General features: G+C 41.4%; 1 protein-coding gene across 6 annotated transcripts in view; it reads right to left on the reverse strand.

Annotated features, from left to right (window-relative positions):
• The window catches only part of lepr (leptin receptor), a 112,413-nt gene extending 103,985 nt beyond the window's left edge, over positions 1–8,428 (reverse strand). For 3 of the 6 annotated variants that reach the window (XM_062978215.1, XM_062978216.1, XM_062978214.1), the window contains exon 1: positions 8,326–8,428. The gene's annotated coding sequence lies outside the window, so the exon portion shown is untranslated. The remainder of the gene's footprint in view (positions 1–8,325) is intronic. The other 3 variants (XM_062978218.1, XM_062978217.1, XM_062978220.1) reach the window with 2 other exon arrangements.
• Positions 8,429–19,733: the final 11,305 nt, after the last annotated feature.

Genomic DNA, 19,733 nt, shown 5'->3' on the forward strand with positions numbered 1-19,733 from the left:
CCAATGGCATGCCAGGAGGTGGGGGGGGGGGGGAAGCCAGGAACGATTTGGGTCCCCACCCCCACCTGCTGGCGTGTTATTGGAATGTTCCAGAAGGCCTGCAGAGAGGCATCATAGTGACTGGGTAAGTAATTGGAATGTTTCAGGAGGTCTGTCTCATGGTGACCCCGTAAGTTTTCTGTTTTTAGGACTTTTGAGGGAATATGGGGAGGAAGTGGGTGGCCCTTTTCACTCCTTCAGGCTTCTCGAGCCTGAAGGAGTGAATTGGGCTGTGGGGACAGATTACTGGGACTGCAGAAGCACAGGGCTAATGCCCCATTAGAATCAGGTCTTTCAGGAAGGCCCAGATCTAATGGGATAGCTAAATAATTTGGGACAAAGCAGGTTCTTTTACCTGAGAAGCCCCTGGTGGTGCCATGTGTTAAACCCTTGTTCTGGCAGGACTGCTGACCGACAGGTCGGCGGTTCAAATCCAGGGAGAGTAGGTGCGCTCCCTCTGTTAGATTTATCTCCCCAGCAGGGACATGAGAGAAGCCTCTCACAAGGATGGTAAAACATTTTAAAAAAACATCTGGGCGTCCCCTGGGCAACATCCTTGCAGACGGCCAATTCTCTCACACCAGAAGCGACTTGCTGTTTTGCAAGTTGCTTCTGACATGAAAAAAGCCTCTGACGACACATTAACTTACAACTATTAGACAGAGAAAGCTAAAGATCATAGGATTCCTTAGCATTGAGTCATGGGTGATATCCCACTCCTACGGGCATTTTGGTCTCTGGTAGTCAGTCCCCACAGGCCCAATACCTCATTAGACTTGGGCCTTTCAGTAAGGCCCAGATCTAATGAAGTATTTAATTAATGTGGAGTAAACTGTATCTGATTTGATAATCTGGATTATATGGCAGTGGAAAGGGGGCCAGAGTCACATGGGTAGACATAGAGATTCTTAGGGAGGTACTATTGTCTCAGGTTAAAAAAAACCAGCAATTTTGATTCATGGTTCTTCCATTTTCATAAGGATCCTATGCACCTAACCCCAGCAAATATAGAGGTCAAGCTATCATCACAATTCAACAGAGTTTGATTAGCATATTCTACCATTCAATTAAGGAAATATTACCTGGGCCCCCTTCTACACTGCCATATAATCCAGATTATCAAAGCAGATAATCCGCATTATCTACTTTGAACTGGGTTATATGAGTCCAAACAGGCATATAATCCAGTTTAATGCAGATAATCTGGATTTCATATGGCATTGGTTTAAATAACAGTTTGAACTTTATTCTATGTGGGCTATTTGAAAGAGTAATCCATAATGTCAGAAGGAGTTTTTGTATAATGTCTAAACAAAAACATATCTCTTTGAATATGATATGTTAATATAAAAGAAAAAGCATTCTGGCATGATGGTTTACCATTTCGGCTAGTCAACAAATGACAAAGATCAAACTCTTGCAAAAAAGAGGGGGAAGGATATAATTCAACAAATGGAAAGAGTACTGTTGACTGAATATATGTTCTTAGGACAGACATTTCTGTTTCTCGGAAAACCTTAGGGAAGAAATCAGTGGAGCGCATAAAGGTTCCAATCTGGCATGCTTCTACAATTGTTCTGACAGCCTGCAAGGAGCTCCTCACTTTCAGGTCATTTGCTTTCTTAAGAAGCATTGTCTATAGCTCAATTGAGAATACATAGTACAAAAACAAATCCCTTTACTTCCTCATTTACCCCCTCAAATGTCACCACTCTTAAATTTAATCTGGATACAAAGAAAAACAATTCATTGTTATGAAAAAAAAATGTTATCAAAAATTGTTCAGTTTTTAAAAAAAAATCAATATTCAAATATCTTCCAGGAGTGGGAAGACCTCACAACACTGAAATAAATGACATAATTACTATTAGGATCATTTATTAAATTCACTCCAATTCTCAATTTTCATTTTGCAGATTCTTTAGTTCACTAAGAATTTTGTCAACTTAAACTATTAAGAGATTAGTGGCTAGTTTCTTCATTAGCTGCAGCTAAAATGGCACATGTTTTCTTTGCATATGCAATTTACTATAGACAAGGCATGGGCAAACTTCAGCTCTTCAGTCAGTAGGCTGTTAGGAATTGTGAGAGTTGAAGTCCAAAACACCTGAAGGGCCAAAGTTTGCCCATTCCTGCAAGACAGAGACCTTTACAAAAATGGCTGTTGTAATGTTTTGAATCTTGTGCCCTTTTTTGGTGTTACTGTACTTATAATCAATTTGAAATTAACTTTAACCAGTAATTCAGGAATATGTCTACAATCGAAAGACAATTTTAGGCATCCACAGAGAATGTTTTTCTTCTTTTGCATAACAAATGCCATACAGAAAACTGTTTTGCAACTTTTTTAATTTCAAGTGTCATCTTACCTGAAATGTAGCATGGGATTCTTCTGTTTAAGAACTCAAAGTTTCCTTGAATATACATAGCTAAATCACAATATCATAGTTAAGTTCAATTTAATTCAAAATTATTTTCATCTCTCTGGAATGTTATTTCTGGTAATAATCTGTTATTATTGTTTCCTCCTTTGTTTTTGCTCCAATCTTGTTAAATGATTCCCACCTCAACAGGTTTACAAACTATTTATCTTGTGAAAATTTGCTGTCTTGCTCCTCTTCCTTATGTATCACACATATTCAGTTCTAAAAAGTACAGCAATTAATTTTCTCTTGTTTAAATTTGTGGCTACATGTACTATAGCCAGGAGCCAAAGAGCCGTGAGGCAAACCAAAGGAGGCCTTGGTTAACAGTCTTTCCAGGGCTCTTTGGACCAGCTACCATTTCCAAACATTCTTCAAAGGCAGCCCCAAGTAGAGCATATTACAGTAATCCAAATGGGATGTAATTAAGACATGTACCACTTCTCAAGGAATTGGTACAGTTGGCACACAAGTTTTAAATGTGCAAAGGCATTCTTTACCACTGCAGAAACCTGAGTCTCAAAGTTCAAAACTTCAGGGGGAAGTGTAACCCCATCCAGCACAGGTTGAATCTCAATTCTCTGATCTGCCTTCTGACTGACTAGGAACACTTCTTTCTTGTCTGGATTAAATTTCAATTTGTTTGCCCTCATCCAGGCCACTATTGATGACAGATATTGTTGGAAATTACAACCTTCTTTAAGCTTCCTCTGGTAATTTCTTTATCTATGATTCTGTTTGCTTACTGTTTTATATACAGTATGTGTTCTGGTATGCAGCTTCTTTTGCTCTACATTTCCTGAGAGGTTGTGGGAGGGACTGCAGACCAGATGATCTGATCTGAGACTGCTCAGACCTCAGAGTCCATTTTAGATTCTTCTTAGACTTTGGACTGCTAAGACCAACACATGCCTGCTGTTGTTGTTGAGATCATCTGCACAGAGATTATCTCAAGCATATGTGAAACTGGACTGATAAGCTATGTACCTGTGTTATGCTGAACACATGAAGTTGTGAACAAACCAAATATATTATTCTTACCAAAGCCTATTTCATTTTTGTCTCTTGAGTGCACGATACACAACTAGTTGTTCTTATGGGAGAGTAGTTATATTTTTGGGCAACTAAAAAGACTTCTGAAACTCAGATTCTCTGTTTTCCTAATAGATCAGAGACATTAGGTTCAGTCTAACAACTGAAACCACATTGCTTGCATATTACATTTGGCTGTATACCATATAAAAAGATTCTATTCAAACATGTTTTTGGCTCTTCTCTGAAAGCTCAAATTTTTCCAAAAGGTTGTGATCTCCAAATAGTTGTGAATGCCATTTTTCAAAAGACATTGGTTTAGGATCAGGACAGCTCTCTTGGCTTTGGATGGAAAGGAGTAGTAGAGTTGGATATCATCGGTATCCCAAGTGAACAACACTTTGGATGGCCATCTGTCAGGGGTGCTTTGATTGTGCTTTTCCTACATAGCAGGGAGTTGTACTGGATGGCCCATGTGGTCTCTTCCAGCTCTATGATTCTAACACAAAATACAGTTCATCTAGACTGGCACATGATCAAAAAAGAAGCCTATGAGAGAAAGAGATTCCATATAGAAATTTCCCCTGCCTGGCCCTCTGTGTCCAGTAATGGACTTCCAGCTACTCTCCAGAAGGTTTGGACTGCATGTGCATAATCTCTTAGCAGAACCCCAAGGCCATAATTCTCTATTTAATTGTTATTTGGGACACCTTTATCCCATTATAAACTAAGAATGCATCTTTTTAAAAGGGGAAGTAACAAATAGTCAGGAAATCATACCTTTTTTAAGAAAGAAAGGGGTTATTTTAAGCCAATTTCAAACCTGAAATGGACCATGGGCCTTAAACTAGTAAATTGTATCCTCTCCTTAAGGCTACTGGGGGGGCACAATTTGCCATTTTAGATGAAGTTTATAGGTGGAATTGAGGCTAGAAGCCACATGGCTGACTTGGGGGGAAGGGCTGCATGCAGGTCATGGGATTTATTTTGGCCACATGACATAAAAAGCAAGAAAACCAAATCTTATGACAGATGAGAAAGTCAAACAACTTATGGCTTATGGCCAAGGCAAAAATACAACATTGTAGAGAAGCCTTGTCTCCATCTTGCCATTAAACAGACCAACAATGGTGCAGATGCCTAGAAGAGATGAAAGCTTTGCTCAAGCTAGAGTTCATTCAACAATAATGTAAGTTCCATTGATCTAGCTACTTGTCTCTAGCTGGAAAATCTGCATTTAGCTTTTAATATAGTAGATAACTAAAACATCATTATCTTTAAAGACCATGAGACTACTGATGTTTGTCATGATGATCATCATAGTTGTTATTTCACCTGTAAATAATCCACAAATAATTTACACTCAAGCACTTGATCAACTGAGCTAAAGTGGTTTGAGAGCACTTTAGCAGCACTCAGAGACCTAAACCGTCTCTCTCACTCTCTGCTTTCATTTGAACATTGTTAATTGAAAAGGAAAACATGAAAAACAAATGAGTACTATGACCAGTCTAATAATTTAGTCCAAGAACTTCTGGGTTCATCACAACAATGCTCACAAAATGGACTTGGACAAGTTACTCTTGGGTCCAACTTTGTATTTTTATGATAAAGATTTTAAAGTGAGAAAAAGCAACTCTGTGTATGCACTATAAAGAACACTCTAAAGTAAGGGTAGAATATAAATATGACAAATACCAGTGCAGGCATTCCTTAGCATTTCAGATACAAGAAACCAAACAGTTTAAAAACCCTATATGTGCTTTGAAATGCCAAATTACTTCCAAGCTAAAAAAAAGTTTTCAGCTTTAGTGATACACATTGAGCATCCCTTATTTGAAATAATCTGAAATAGCCCGCCTGAGTGGCTGAGATATTGACACCTTTGCTTTCCGAAAGGACAATGTACACAAAACTTTGTTTCATAGATAACATTATTTAGAATGTTATGTGTATTGGGTCCCATCTCCAAGATATCTCATTATGTACATCTATTTATCTATCTATACACATAATAAAAGTAAAAAGTGTGTATGTGGAGGAGGTGTCCACAGACAGCATCCCGCCTCCACAAACAGCTATAATTCCCACTGAGCAGCTATAATGTCCATTGACATGCAGATTATAGTGAGCACCGTAAACATGTAACCCAAACCCCGCCGCCAGTGTCCTCTACAAACACCATTCTGCTCCCCCCCTCCCAGTGAAGGCTTTCATGTGGGGACAATTTCATCCTAGATGTTCTGTTTTAACTCCAGAATGGACATCCCAAGGTTCTTTAATTTGCATGACCCTGCCCACTGCCTCTCCCTTAACCCTTTCCTACCCTTTCCTATGGCACACAGTTAACAGAGGAATTGATCAGCAACTGAAGAAGAGGTTTGGGGAGAATTCTCCATGATTTACAAGACTTGTACTTGACCTACATCCAGAGAGCACTGTTAACCCAACCAACAATGGATCTGGACCAAACTTGCAATGGGTAATAGGACTTGTAGTACCTTCACTGATACTGTGACACCCCCCCCCCCCATTGACAATGGACTGGGACCAAACTTGGCACAGAGAAACCCCATAACCAACTGAACATACTGCAGGGGTTATTGGGAATGGACCTTGATTTTGGGAGTTATAGTTCATCTGCATCCAGAAAGTTCTGAAGCCAACTGACATCAGATCTGGACCAGACTTGGCACACTGACCCAATATGGCCAACAGGCCTGGTTTGGGGGTGATTGCCCTGGGATCTGGGAGTTGTAGTTCACCCTTATCCAGAGAGCCCTGAACCAGCCGACAACGGATCTGTACTAAACTTGGCACACAGACCCAACATGGACAACTGCGAATACTGGCAGGGTTTGGGGTAATTGCCTTGGGAATCTGGGAGTTGTAGTTCCCCCTGATCTAGACAGCACTGAACCCAGCCAACAATGGATCTGGACCAAACTTCAATGATATTACCTAACGTCCCAAAACATACAATGCTTTCTTCTAATAACCTGGGCACCACCGAGTCCCCAAACTAGTATTTAATAACACCAAAATGTGGCATGTGGTCCCACACATTTCAGATAAGGGACACTTATCCTGTATTCCCAACCAGACCCTTAACCTTGTTTATCATTACTACAGTCTCCAAGTTACAAACAAGATAGGTTCTGGGTTGCTGCAAGTTTCCAGGGCTGAATAGCCATGTTCCAGAAGCATTCTTTCCTGATATTTTGTCCACATCTATAGCAGACTTCCTCAGAGGTTGTGAGGTATATTAGAAACTAGGAAAGTGTGGTTTATATTTCTGTGGAATGTTCGGGGTGGGAGAAAGAACTCTTGTCTGTCTGAGGCAAGTATGAATGCTGCAATTGGCCTGCTTGGTTAGCATTGAATAGCCTGGCAGCTTCAAAGCTTGACTGTTTTCTGCCTGTGAGAATTCTTTGTTGGAAAGTGTTCACTGGCCCTGGTTGTTTCTTGTCTGGAATTCCCGTCTTCTGAGTGTTGTTCTTTATATATTTACTGTCCTGATTTTAGAGGGTTTTTTTAAAAAAAATATTGGTAGCCAGATAAATAAAGAACAACACTCAGAAGACAGGAATTCCAGACAAGTAACAATCAGGGCCAGTGAGCACCACTCAACAAAGGATTCCCCCAGGCAGGAAGCAGCCAGACCTTGATGTGGAAAGGCTATTAAATGCTAATCAAGGTGGCCAATTGCAACATTCACACCTCCCTCAAAGAGACAAGAGTTTTTCTCCCACGCTGGACATTCCACAGATATGTAAACCCCACTTGCCTAGTTTCCAACAGACCTCACAACCTCTGAGGATGCCTGCCATGGATGTGGGCAAAACGTCAGGAGAGAACACTTATGGAACATGGAACTTATGTTAACTTTTGGAACTTATGGAACATGGCCATACAGCCTGGAAAACTCACAGCAACCCACTGATTCCAGCCATGAAAGACTTCGGCAACACAAGATAAGTTCTGTAGGTTTGTTCTTAAAGTTGATTTTGCATGGGAGTCGGAACAGGCACAATTTTTAAGTGTAACTCCAGCCAAAAATATATATTCTTTAGCTCTGGAGAGCATAGGGAAGGGTAAACACCCCTGTGGAGTTTATTTTGCTGCCTGTCCCCTTGTTCTGAAGATGTCACCTCACTTTCTGTCCCGGTGAGAATTGGATTTTGAAAAACTTGGCTGGAAACAAGGCTTGGTGATAATAAAGCTCACCTTCTCCCCATGAGAACTCTTTCAGGAGTGAACTTCCCTCCCGGGGGGGGGGGGGAGATTTCTCTCACTTGCTGTTGTCTCGCCCCCGTTCCTAACTATGAATCGTTTGTAATGTTTGTCCTCCTTTCGCCTCCAAGCGCTTCATCATAGTAGAGCATGAATCCACTAAATCCGGTTTCTGCCTCCTGCAGAATTTTGAGCTTTGTAGTTTGGTGAGGCCCCGGACCTGTCTGGCTGAGCTGTTAAAAGCCCGCTCCCGAAAGTGGATTTAAAGTGGATCCGGGCTCTAGTGTGATGAGGTCCCCGGTCATTCTTCCAGAAACGGGGGAGCCAAGGGAGAGCACCCTTCACCTGCAGTGCTCCGTGGCAGAAACTTTCCAAAAACCCATCCAACAAGAGGGCCAGGTAGGGATGTGGTCCAGACGTGCTGCCGATTAAAAAAAAAACCGCCCCAAGGAGCTGGAGTGGGCACAGGCAGACGGAGGGGCCCTTCATTGCAAGGAGGGTTGGAGAAAGAGAAAAGAGGCATCCCTTGGGATACGGGGCTCAGCTAGGTCGCCAAAAGGCAGGAGGAAGAAGAGGAGGAAGACAGGGCAAGACTTACCTCTGGCTTGACGGTCAGCGAAGTCTCTCTCCCGGGCGGGATGGGGACGGCAGGGGACGGGCCGAGGGCAGCGCCTGAGCCCTCCTCCCTCCCTCCCTCCCTCCCTCCCTCCCTCTCCCCCACCACCTCACCCGCCTGCCAGGGGGACCATAGCGCCTCGCTCCGCCGGCTCCCGTCGGCCTTTCGCCCAGACTGCAGGGAGGCGCGCCGAGAGAGAGAGAGAGGCCGCCCCCTCCTCCTCCTCCTCCTCCAGCAGCAGCAGCGGAGGGCGAAGGACGCGCCTGCTGCCCAGCGCGGAGCGACTGGAGCGTCACATGGCCCGTCCTTCTCCCCCGGCCCTCGCTCCTCTTGCTGGTGTCACTCATCAAGAGAGAGGGAACGCAACACACCTGCTCGGTGTGTTGGGCCACGGTGTGCCCTTGCTTTGGACAGCACAGTCCGCCACTTCCTCCCCGCAGGGAATTCGGACCTCTCTCGCTTTTTCAGGCTTCTCGTGTCCCCTTTGGTGACAGGATGACGCCGGTGATGATTCAGGTACATGTGTCAACCAAAGCACCATTCCCTCCACACGGAGAGGACCTGGAAGCATGTGAAAATACCTTGGGACCATCCAGAGCAGTGGTTCCCGACCCATTAATAAAGTTCCTCATGTTGTGGTGACCCCCCAGGCCTGTAGTGAGGGGGAGGTTTTAGGGGTTCAACCCCTCCCCCCCCCCCCCGAAATTTTTCAGGTTATTAAAAAAAAAACTGGTTTACTCATGAATTTTAACTGGTTAACCAAATCCCCATGCTAAATATATGAGACGCAAAACACTAAGAGTCCCTCCAGGCACTATCTCAAGCAGATATTGACAGGTTTGTAGCGGGGGTGGGGGGTGCTAGGGGTTCAACCCCCCCCCCCGAAATTTTAAAAAAAAACCCGATTTTTTTTCTGGCTACGGCCCTGGTGACCCCCAACCATACAATTTATTTCATTGCAACTTCATAACTGTCATTTTGCTACTGTTATGAATTGTAATGTAAATATCTGACATGCAGGGTGTATTTTCATCACAGGACCAAATTTGGAACAAATAACCCATACGCCCAAATTTGAATACCAATGAGTTTGCGGAAGGGATTGATTTTGTCATTTGGAAGTTGTAGTTGCTGGGATGTATAGTTCACCTACAATCAGGCCCATAGCCAGGATTTTGATTTTGCGGGGGAGGGGGGTTGGGATTTTGGTTCGGTGGGGCGGGGGTTGAGTCTGAGTGAGAGAAAATCAACCCTTTGTATCGTTATCCCAATACCCCCGTGCATATGGTATATATTGAGCATGGTGATCAGATCATGATATGAATAAACATAACCGTTTAAATAATAAATGTAAGGCCTTCTCGTGGACCATCCTGAGAATTTTCCCCGGCTACATGCCTGCCTACAATCAAAGAGCATTCTGAACTCCACCAATGATGGAATTGAACCCAACTTGGCACACAGTACTCCCATGACCAACAGAAAATACTGGAAGGGTTTGGTGGGCATTGACCTTGAGTTTCGGAGTTGTAGTTCACCTACATCTAGAGAGCACTGTAGACTCAAACAATGATGGATCTGGACCAAACCTGGCACGAATACTCAATATGCCGAAATGTGAACACTGGTGGAGTTGGGAGAAAATAGACCTTGACATTTGGGAGTTGTAGTTGCTGGGACTTATAGTTCACCTACAATCAAAGAGCCCCTTGAACCCCACTAACAATAGAATTAGGCCCAACTTCCCACAAAGAATCCCCATGACCAACAGAAAATACTGGAGGGATTTGGGTTCCTAAGACTATCAGAAATATGGTTTTCTGATGGTCTTTGGCGACCTCTCTGAAACCCCCCAGGGGTCTCGACCCCCCGGTTGAGAAACGCTGATCCAGAGTCAGAGGAACTTTTCAGACAATGTATGTCAGAGGGAAAGTATTTACCAAAGATTATCTAGTGATATGGAGGACCCCTCCGTTCTCCAAAAGGCTATTGGAGATTCAGGATTCTCTCTTACACTCATGTATTTAAAAAAACACATATAGTAAGGAGCCAGGGTGGTGCAATGGGTTAAACCAGTGGTTCTCAACCTGTGAGTCCCCAGATGCTTTGACCTTCAACTCCCAGAAATCCTAACTGCTGGGTAAACAGGCTGGGATTTCTGGGAGTTGTAGGCCAACACACCTGGGGACCCACAGATTGAGAACCACTGGGTTAAACCCTTGTGCCAGCTGGACTACTGACCTGAAGGTTACCAGTTCGAATCCACAAGACAGGGTGAGCTTCCATCTGTCAGCTCTAACTTGCAGAGACATGAGAGAAGCCTCCCAGCAGAATGGTAACACTTCCGGGCATTCCCTGGGCAACATCTCTGTAGACAGCCAATTTTATCACACCAGAAGCGATTTGCAGTATGTTCTCAAGTTGTTTCTGACACGATTTTTAAAAAGCCTATATAGTATGATCCTATGCAAGACTACCTGCATCTGACAAAATACTTCTTGACATTTTCTAAGGCTGGATCTACACAGCCCTGTACCCAAGGATCTCATCCCAAATTATCTGGCAGTGTAGATTCATATAATCTAGTTCATAGCAGATAATCTAAGATCAAATCCTGGGGTATAGGGCAGTGTAGATCCAGCCAAAGTCCCTTTGGTGATTCTCTAGTATGCTTCTGCCAAAAGTTAACCATAGAGATCATGCTGCCTCCAATAATACCTGCCTTGGAGACTAGGACACGGAACAATGGCTTCAAACTACAGGAAAGGAGATTCCACCTGAACATTAGGAAGAATTTTCTCACAGTGAGAGCTGTTGAGCAGTGGAACTTTCTGCCCTGGAGTGTAGTGGAGACTCCTTTTTTGGAGGCTTTTAAGCAGAGGCTGGATGACCATCTGTCGGGAGTGCTTTGAATGCGATTTTCCTGCTTCTTGGCACATGAGGTTGGGCTGGATGACCCACAAGGTCTCTTCCAACTCTATGATTCTATGATTCTAAGTATAATCTTTAGGCATTTCCTAGGTCTTCCAACATGACTCTATGGTATGCTTCTGCTGGGAGGCATTTGTTCAATATGTTTTGCTATTATCCACAGTTTTGTGTATCCACGCAAAGACCTGGAACATATCCCCCTGGTAGAGGGGCTTTATTGTACTATTCACGGTGATCACAGACACAATGTGAATTCAAGCCACTAGACATTTTGTTACCCCAAATATGGATAACATGGCACTCTTTCCCAATCCAGGTACAGAACTACTGCCAACTGAATTGTACTTCTGCACTAGTGATCTGATGTTTTTGCCACTATACCTGAAGAAAAAGGTTGGTGTAAAGAAACAGAGTATGTTTTGTGGGGAAAGGAAACATTTGGAGATTTCATGAGAAACAACAAGGAAGGTGGTGTAGCTCATTCTCTGCTTCAATGTTATAATAACTATAATAATATAACAGCTTGATTTTTATATGCCACCACCAAAGGGACTCAGGGTGGCTTACATGTGGGACCAAGCCAAGGGCAAACAACAGAGTTTACCAACCAAAGTACAGTTAAAAACATAATAAATATCACAATTTGATCAAACAAGTAAAACAGCAGGGTATAAAAATATCATTAAAATATAATAAAAACAAACCTTGGCAACCAGTGACCAGGAATATGGTGGGAATGTTATTGCCTTTATTGTCACAGCTCATTCTCTGTTTCAGTGTTGTTGTCCTTATTGTCATAGCTCATCCTCTAGAGTAGGATGATTCAGATGCAATGGAGAAGGTAAATACTGATATGAATCTGCATCTACTGAGAATGATGGTCTTTCTGAATCTGAGGAGCCAAGGATTGAGATTGAGGCTGCAGATGCTGAAGACCCATAACTATTATTGTGAAGAGACAAGGAGAGATTGCACCACTGCCAACAGTTCTACCAAGTAGGAGATGCTGATCTAATTAAGCACCTGTGTCTGGAGACAGATCCCTATAAATCTCCCACCCACTCCCTTTTAGCTTTGCTGCTTTCAACTCACCTTCTTGGTGACTAACAGTGCTCATTTTTCCTGACCTTGACCTGGCTAAGATTTATGGCTCTTAATTTCTTGCTGCCTTTGTTTACCTGGACTCCTGATTCATTGGACAACTTCTAGGTTGGTTGACAACCACTCTGTTGCTTCTCCCTTCATCCTGCTGGATACCTTGTGGATGACATAGATTGAATGAACCCCTTGATAAGTCTTACACTCGAAATACCTGGTTTTGAGTCATTTATGGTGAGAGGGAACCTGGCTGATGCCATTCAGTAATTGGAGTTTCTTTGACTGGGAATTCAACAGTAGCATTAATGGAGAACAAGCGTGGGAAGCAAATTACCTTGTGATTTACCTGTCACAAAACCGAGATATAGGTTCTAATTAAATAGTACTTTTGTATGAGTGAGGCCCGTGTTCAAGAAAGGTGATTCTGACTTACTTTTGGGGTCCTCTGTATCCCCTTTGTGCCCCCCTCCCAAATCGGGTATTTCCCCTGATTATCTGAAAAACTATGGGGGAATTTCAGAAAAAGTCAACAGAAGGAATGGGAAATTATACATTAAAAATGAAACATTGTGTCAATAGGCAAAATAATTGGGAACATAGTAACAAAATGCTGTTTATTTATCCAGTGTAGCAAAAATTGATCTTCTAATTGGGATCCTATTTCATACTACAGTATCACAGTGCTTTAGATTTGGGTGAGATGTAGTGATCTGCGCATGATTTGAATCTCCCCTCACATCTGCCCACTATATATAACATCTACATGTTATATATAGAAAATGACATATGTTATCTTTTCACATTACACAGCTATAGTACTATGATTCCATGATAACTGTCATAGAAACATCCTATAGCATCTTTGCAGCTTGCAGTTTGTTGAAGAATTAGAGCTCTCTGGATGAAAATTGCAACTACCCTTGGATTCCATAGGAGAGCAGGTAATGTGCATGGTGATCATATACTGTGAAAGGTTTCCTGATGTGTACATATAGATGATGCAACTGATTAAGGGTAATATTTATCAACTTGTAATAGATCATAAAACAAAGATTAGATTTTTAGTCATTTTTGGTGTTTTATAAGACTCAGTAAATATTACTCATTGTATGTGTCATGGAGAATTTAGAATACACACCAATCAAGGTTTTATTGGCTCTCTCAGTAAAGAGCTGTTGGATAAATTTAACATGTTTAGCCTCCTCCAGTGAAGAACAGTTTAAAGAAATTGATATGTTTAGTCTGAAGAAAACTGAGCAGTGCTATGATAACCATCTTCAAATATCTGAAGAGCTGTTTCATAAAGAATGGAGCATGGTTGTTTGTTTTTCACTGTTCCATAAGGCAGAACTGAAGCCAGTGAATTCAAGTTACAAGAACAGAGGTTCCATCCAAATGTTAAGAAGAATTTCCTGGTAGTAAGAGCTATTTGACAATACAATATTTCCAAAGATTATGGACCTCCTTGGTCGGAGATTTTTAAACAGAGTTGGGATATCCTGAGTTCCCTTAGACCAGTGTTTCTCAAACTGTGCCCCTCCAGGTACTTTGGACTTCAGCTCCCAGAAAATCCCAGCCAGTTTAATAGCTGTAAGGAATTGTGGGAGCTGAAGTCCAAAACATCTAGAGGATCACAGTTTGAGAAACTGACCTAGACTAAAGCAGTGGTTCTCAACCTGTGCGTCCCCAGGTGTTTTGGCCTACAATTCCCAGAAATCTCAGCCAGTTTACCAGCTGTTAAGAATTCTGGGAGTTGAAAGCCAAAACATCTGGGGACCCACAGGTTGAGAACCACTGGACTAAATAAATGCTGCGTTTTAATAACAATTTCAGCAGTTAGTTGCAAATTCTGTCTTATCAATTTCACCCATTCACTTATGCCAAATTGATTTAATTGGAAAATCCAGATTTGAACCTCACAGAGGAACCATTGCTATGAAAGGTTTGAGCTGATATTGGGATCATTACCTTAAATCAAATACTTGGTGTTGGTGATGTTTTTTTTTTCCTTTTTCAATTTTGCAGGAGTAGTTTAAACTGTATCTGTCAGCTAAATGGCAGTATCTACAACTGAAACATTTCTTACAATCCAGTTTGCTTCCCCAGTATTGCCTTAATATTAGGAACATTAACCAACCAAGCATCCAACTCAAAATTCATTTATATACACTTCTGTTACCTATAAATAAATATGACATGTGGCGTTTATAGTAAGAATGGAACAGAGAATTGGGATGCCCAGTTATAACTCATCAATGGCCATCAATTTTAAAATCTTATTATGCCTGCCTCATAAGTACTAGCCAGCCGGTCTTGAGGTACTGGTGTCTGCAAGACCTGGCTACGATGTCTCTTTTCATTGTTATTCAGACACCTCATGTGTCCTAAAAGTTCTGTGCCGCCCAAACCTGGCTCTACCACTAGGCAAAGGAGGTGCCTATCTTAACAGCAGGTGCTGAAAAGTGGTGAACAGGTAAAGAACTAGAAGACAGAGCTGCCTTGTACGATTATGAATCTACTGCTCTCAAGAATGCTTTTAAAAAAGGATATGCACATATTATTTATTTATTTTATTTATTTACAGTATTTATATTCCGCCCTTCTCACCCCGAAGGGGACTCAGGGCGGATCACATTATAACACACATAGGGCAAACATTCAATGCCCATAAACACATCAAACAGAGACTGAGAGACACACGCAGAGGCAAGTTAACCTTCTTCTGAGGGGATGTTCGATTCTGGCCACAGGGGGGAGCAGCTGCTTCATCATCCACACTGAAGGCACTTCCTCATTCCTGGTCGTAAATTAGTTAATCTTGCCTCCCCACTTATAAGTGGTACCTTATCTCCTACTTGATAGATACAACTATCTTTCGGGTTGCTAGGTCAGCAACGAGCAGGGGCTATTTTTTATTTTTTAATTGACGGGTGCTCACCCCGCCACGGGCTGGCCTCGAACTCATGACCTCATGGTCAGAGTGATTTAAGGCAGCTGCTCAACAGCTGCGCCACAGCCCGGCCCCGATCAAATCAAATCTTATCAAATCTTTAATACTTGGTTAGGATACAGCTCTAATAAAATTAAACACTTTGATCCTTGACATAATGTGTGAAATAAGATGCAACAATCTGGTTAGCCACTCTGTATGAAACAGGTGTAGCCTGATCCTAGCAGTTGTCTGGAATTATATCTTTTTCTGCATAGTCTTCAAACGTGACAATTTGTAGATTGACATACTGCCTTTTCAGATTCAATAGTCTTCATTTAGATCAGTTGGAAGCTAGTTGTGATTATCTTACTGATTTAAATGGGACTAAATCCCATCACGTTCCTGTGCCGCAAGAGGCAATGGTGCCAGTAGTATCTCCCATGTCAGACATTCTTCTACTGAGGAACCAGACTAAATAGCACAAACAGTTACTTGGGTGGCAGTAGAAGTGGGGAGGGGGGGGAGTACACTGGTTTCAGAGACAGTGGCAATGTCACCATAGCTAATATTTGTTACTACTGTGCAATATGCACAGTAAAATCCTTTTTAATGCCTTTTACCATGAAATCCTTATGACAAGGCAATCCAAAATAAAACAAGAGATAGTGCTAGAAGATTAATCTCCAAGGTCAGAAGGCACTCAGTGAGCTACTTGGATACAGCAGACGACAACTACAAGTAGCGCTGTGACTAATGATGCAAATGGACTCAGGCTAAAAGGACATTCGGCGGTTGATGTGCTCAAAGATGAAAGGAAAATCTGAACCTGCACAACTCATAGGAACATGGAATGTGAAAGGCATGAATCGGCGGAAGCTAGACATAGTCAAACAAGATGTGAAGATATAAACCTTGCTGTGCTTGGGTGAGAGAACTGGAGTGGACAGAAATTGGATGTTTTGAGCCAGATATATTACACAGTGTTTTAGCCAGGAACTGAAAGTCTCAGAAGAAATGGGATAGCATCAGAGCCGGCCCTAGGTATTTTTCAAGTGTACGCGAACAGAATTTTGGCGCCCCCCCCCCCCAAACCAATCACTGAAAAATAAAAGCGTTGGATAAGTGAAAATGTTGGATAATAAGGAAGGATTAAGGAAAAGCCTATTAAACATCAAATTACATTATGATTTTACAAATTAAGCACCAAAACATCATGTTTTACAACAAATCAATAGAAAAAGCAGTTCAATACATGGTAATGTTATGTAGGAATGACTATATTTGCGAATTTAGCACTAAACATTGAACAGGGATATAGAGCAGTGTGGACTTAGATAACCCAGATAGCCCTCAGTATTTAAAAAAATCTCTAAAATCAGGACAATAAATAAACAACAACACTCTGAAAACAGAAGAAATCCAGACAGTAAACAATCAGGGACGGCTAACACCTCCCAAAAAAAGATTCTTCCAGGCAAGAAGAAGCCAGGCCTTGAAGCCACAGGGCCATTAAATGCTAATCAAGGTGATTAATTACAACATTCACACCTGCTTCAAAGAAGACTTCTTTCTCCCACCCTGGACTTTCTACAGATATATAAACCCCACATACCTAGCTTCCAAGTTCCCACAGACCTCACAATCTCTGAAGGTCCCAAAGGTGGGCTCACGTGGTGTGAAGGCGGGCCCGCGCTGGCCGGAAGGCCCAGCGCGGGCAGTGGGAGGCCCAGCGCGGCCGCCAGGAGACCTGAAGGAGAAGGAGGCGGAGAGTGGCGCCCTCCTCCCAGGATAATGGTGCCCCCGGGTCGATGGCGCCACAGGCAAATGCCTAGTTCGCCTTATGGTTGGACCGCCTCTGGATAGCATTAATAGTGAGATTTGTAGCAAAAACAATCAAATAACATAATGCGAAGTCTGACTGAATCTTATCAGTAAAACTGATCAGTGAATCCATAATCTAAGTTTATGCTTCAACTAAAGAAGCAGAAGAAGCAGGAAGATTATGTGCTGAAGTCCAGGAGAAAATTAACCATATGCCAAAACTGAACTTGTTTTTAACCATAGACGATTGGAATACAAAAGTAGTAAAAAGAGGAGAATCATAATCTGTAGAAAAATTTAGTCTAGGATCAAGAAATTAAGAAGAGAGCAGCTGATTGAATTTGCCAGGCCAACAGTTTGTTTATCACAAATACATTCCTCAAACAACTCAAGAAGTGTCTGTAAACATGAACATTACATGATGGTCCACATACAAATCAAAGACTACATAATTGGAAGTAGTATGCAGAGAACTACCATTCACTCATAAGGGTTTTTATTAATATTGACGTTTTTAGCCTAGATTTTAAATTTTGTCAATGATTTAGTTTTATAGGAGTTTTATTAATTGTGAAGTATATAACCTCTCGGATTTTATATGGATGTACGGGACTGGGTGCCCTTGATATGAGCTGGTCATTGACCGTAATAAAAGTTTACATACATACCATTCACTCTGCAAAAACAAGATCATGAACAGTTTGTGGCACAAACTGCGAATATCAAAATTGAAAGTAAAGCTAAAGAATAAAGGTTCAACCAACCATCTAGCCAAAATACAACCTGAAGAACTTTCCATAGAATTTCAAGATAAGGTATAAAATAGTTTTGAATTATTAAGCCTATATGACTGGAATTCAGAAGAAGCCTGAGATTTTGTCAGGGAGGAATGCAAAAAGACAAAATCTGCAGATAAAAAGAGAGAGAAGTCTCAATGGATGATAGATTAAACTCTTAAAGCAATTAAAGATAATCAAAAAGCAAAAGTAAAATGGAACAAAAACAGAGTGAGAAATGTGAATACAACTGTTCAATGACTTGAGCACAGAAACAAGAAAAACTAATACAATAATCAATGCAGATAAATATAAACTGAAAACAAAAATGAAGACCGAAAGAAGTCTTCCACAAATGCATGAAATCAATGGGAGTTTATACCAAGTTAACCAGCAGTTACCATCAAAATCTTATCTAACGTCTTTTGAACTTTCCGAGTGTAATTTTTGATTGATTTGAAGTAATGACTATACTTCTTTTGATACTTCTTTATCAATATTGCTTTTTTTGTTCGCACTGGTCTAGAAATTATAAGTAAGAATCACATCAGAAATGTATAATCAGTTCTGGTAAGAAATTGTATATAGACAATCCCCAAGTTATTAACAAGATAGGTTCTGTAGGTTTGTTCTTAAGCTGAAATTGCATGTCAGGCAGAACTGGTACATTTTTAAGGACCTCATTACACGGATGAGGTCCACCTCATTTTCTGTCCCTGTGAAAAAATGTTTGTTGTGGAAACAAGGATTGGTGATAAAGCTTCAGTGGAAACACCTTTTCCCCATGATAACTCTTACAGGAGGGTATTTCCATTCCTAAGGGCAGATTTCTCTCATAAAACAAAAACAGAGGGTTCAGCAGAATGCCCAAGACATTTGTGGGTTTTAGAGGCTGAACAGGTTAATATGGAAGTCTTTCAAATAGCCTCCGCCCATTATAACCTGGACTATATAAGACTTTATAGATCTTAAAATACAGTAGTTGTATGTATTTCCTTTAAATGCATACTGGATCTTACACACACACACACACACACATATCCCATCCATCCTCACAGAATCACAGAATAGTAGAGTTGGAAGAGACCTCATGGGCCATCCAGTCCAACCCCCTGCCAAGAAGCAGGAAATTGCATTCAAAGCACCCCCGACAGATGGCCATCCATCTCAGTTCTCTCTCCTCAAGCAGGACCTTGTCAAAACAATAAATATGGTTTGAATCCATAGCAACATTTGTTAAGAATTAAAATTGTATTTCATTCATCAATTCTTATTCATAGCTCTGTAGTGTCATATGCATTAATATCAATTAATTGAAATACTCCAGTCTAACCAAAGAAAGAAAGAAAAGAAGAAATCACATCTTTCACATGAGGTCTATTGAAATGTGTTTTTCAAGGATTCTTATTTTTCACAAAACAAAAAATACAGAGAGAAGTATAAATGAAAGAGTTCATAATGCAACCCTTATTACCAAGGCCATAGCCAGAAAAAAATTCAGGGCAGGGGAGTCTGAAACATTTTTTAGCGAATCATGAAGAGTAGTTCCATAACGCAAAATAATTTAGAAATCAGGCTCCATTGATAAACTTCAATGGACACTCATGGGGATTTGGTTAACCAGTTAAAATTCATGAGTCAACCAGGTTTTTCTAAACCTGAAAAATTTGGGGTGGGGGGTGAACCCCTATCCCTCCTTTTGGCTACAGCCCTGCTTATTACCATATCATTAGAAGTATCCTGTTACTAAGCAAAACTTGTATAAGCGTGACTTGTGCCTAAATATGTCTCTTTTTCAACAGGCTGTAAAGAGCAATTCTCTAGTCCAGTAG

Source organism: Anolis carolinensis, chromosome 4 (genome assembly GCF_035594765.1).
Source record: "Anolis carolinensis isolate JA03-04 chromosome 4, rAnoCar3.1.pri, whole genome shotgun sequence".
NCBI lineage: Eukaryota > Metazoa > Chordata > Lepidosauria > Squamata > Dactyloidae > Anolis > Anolis carolinensis.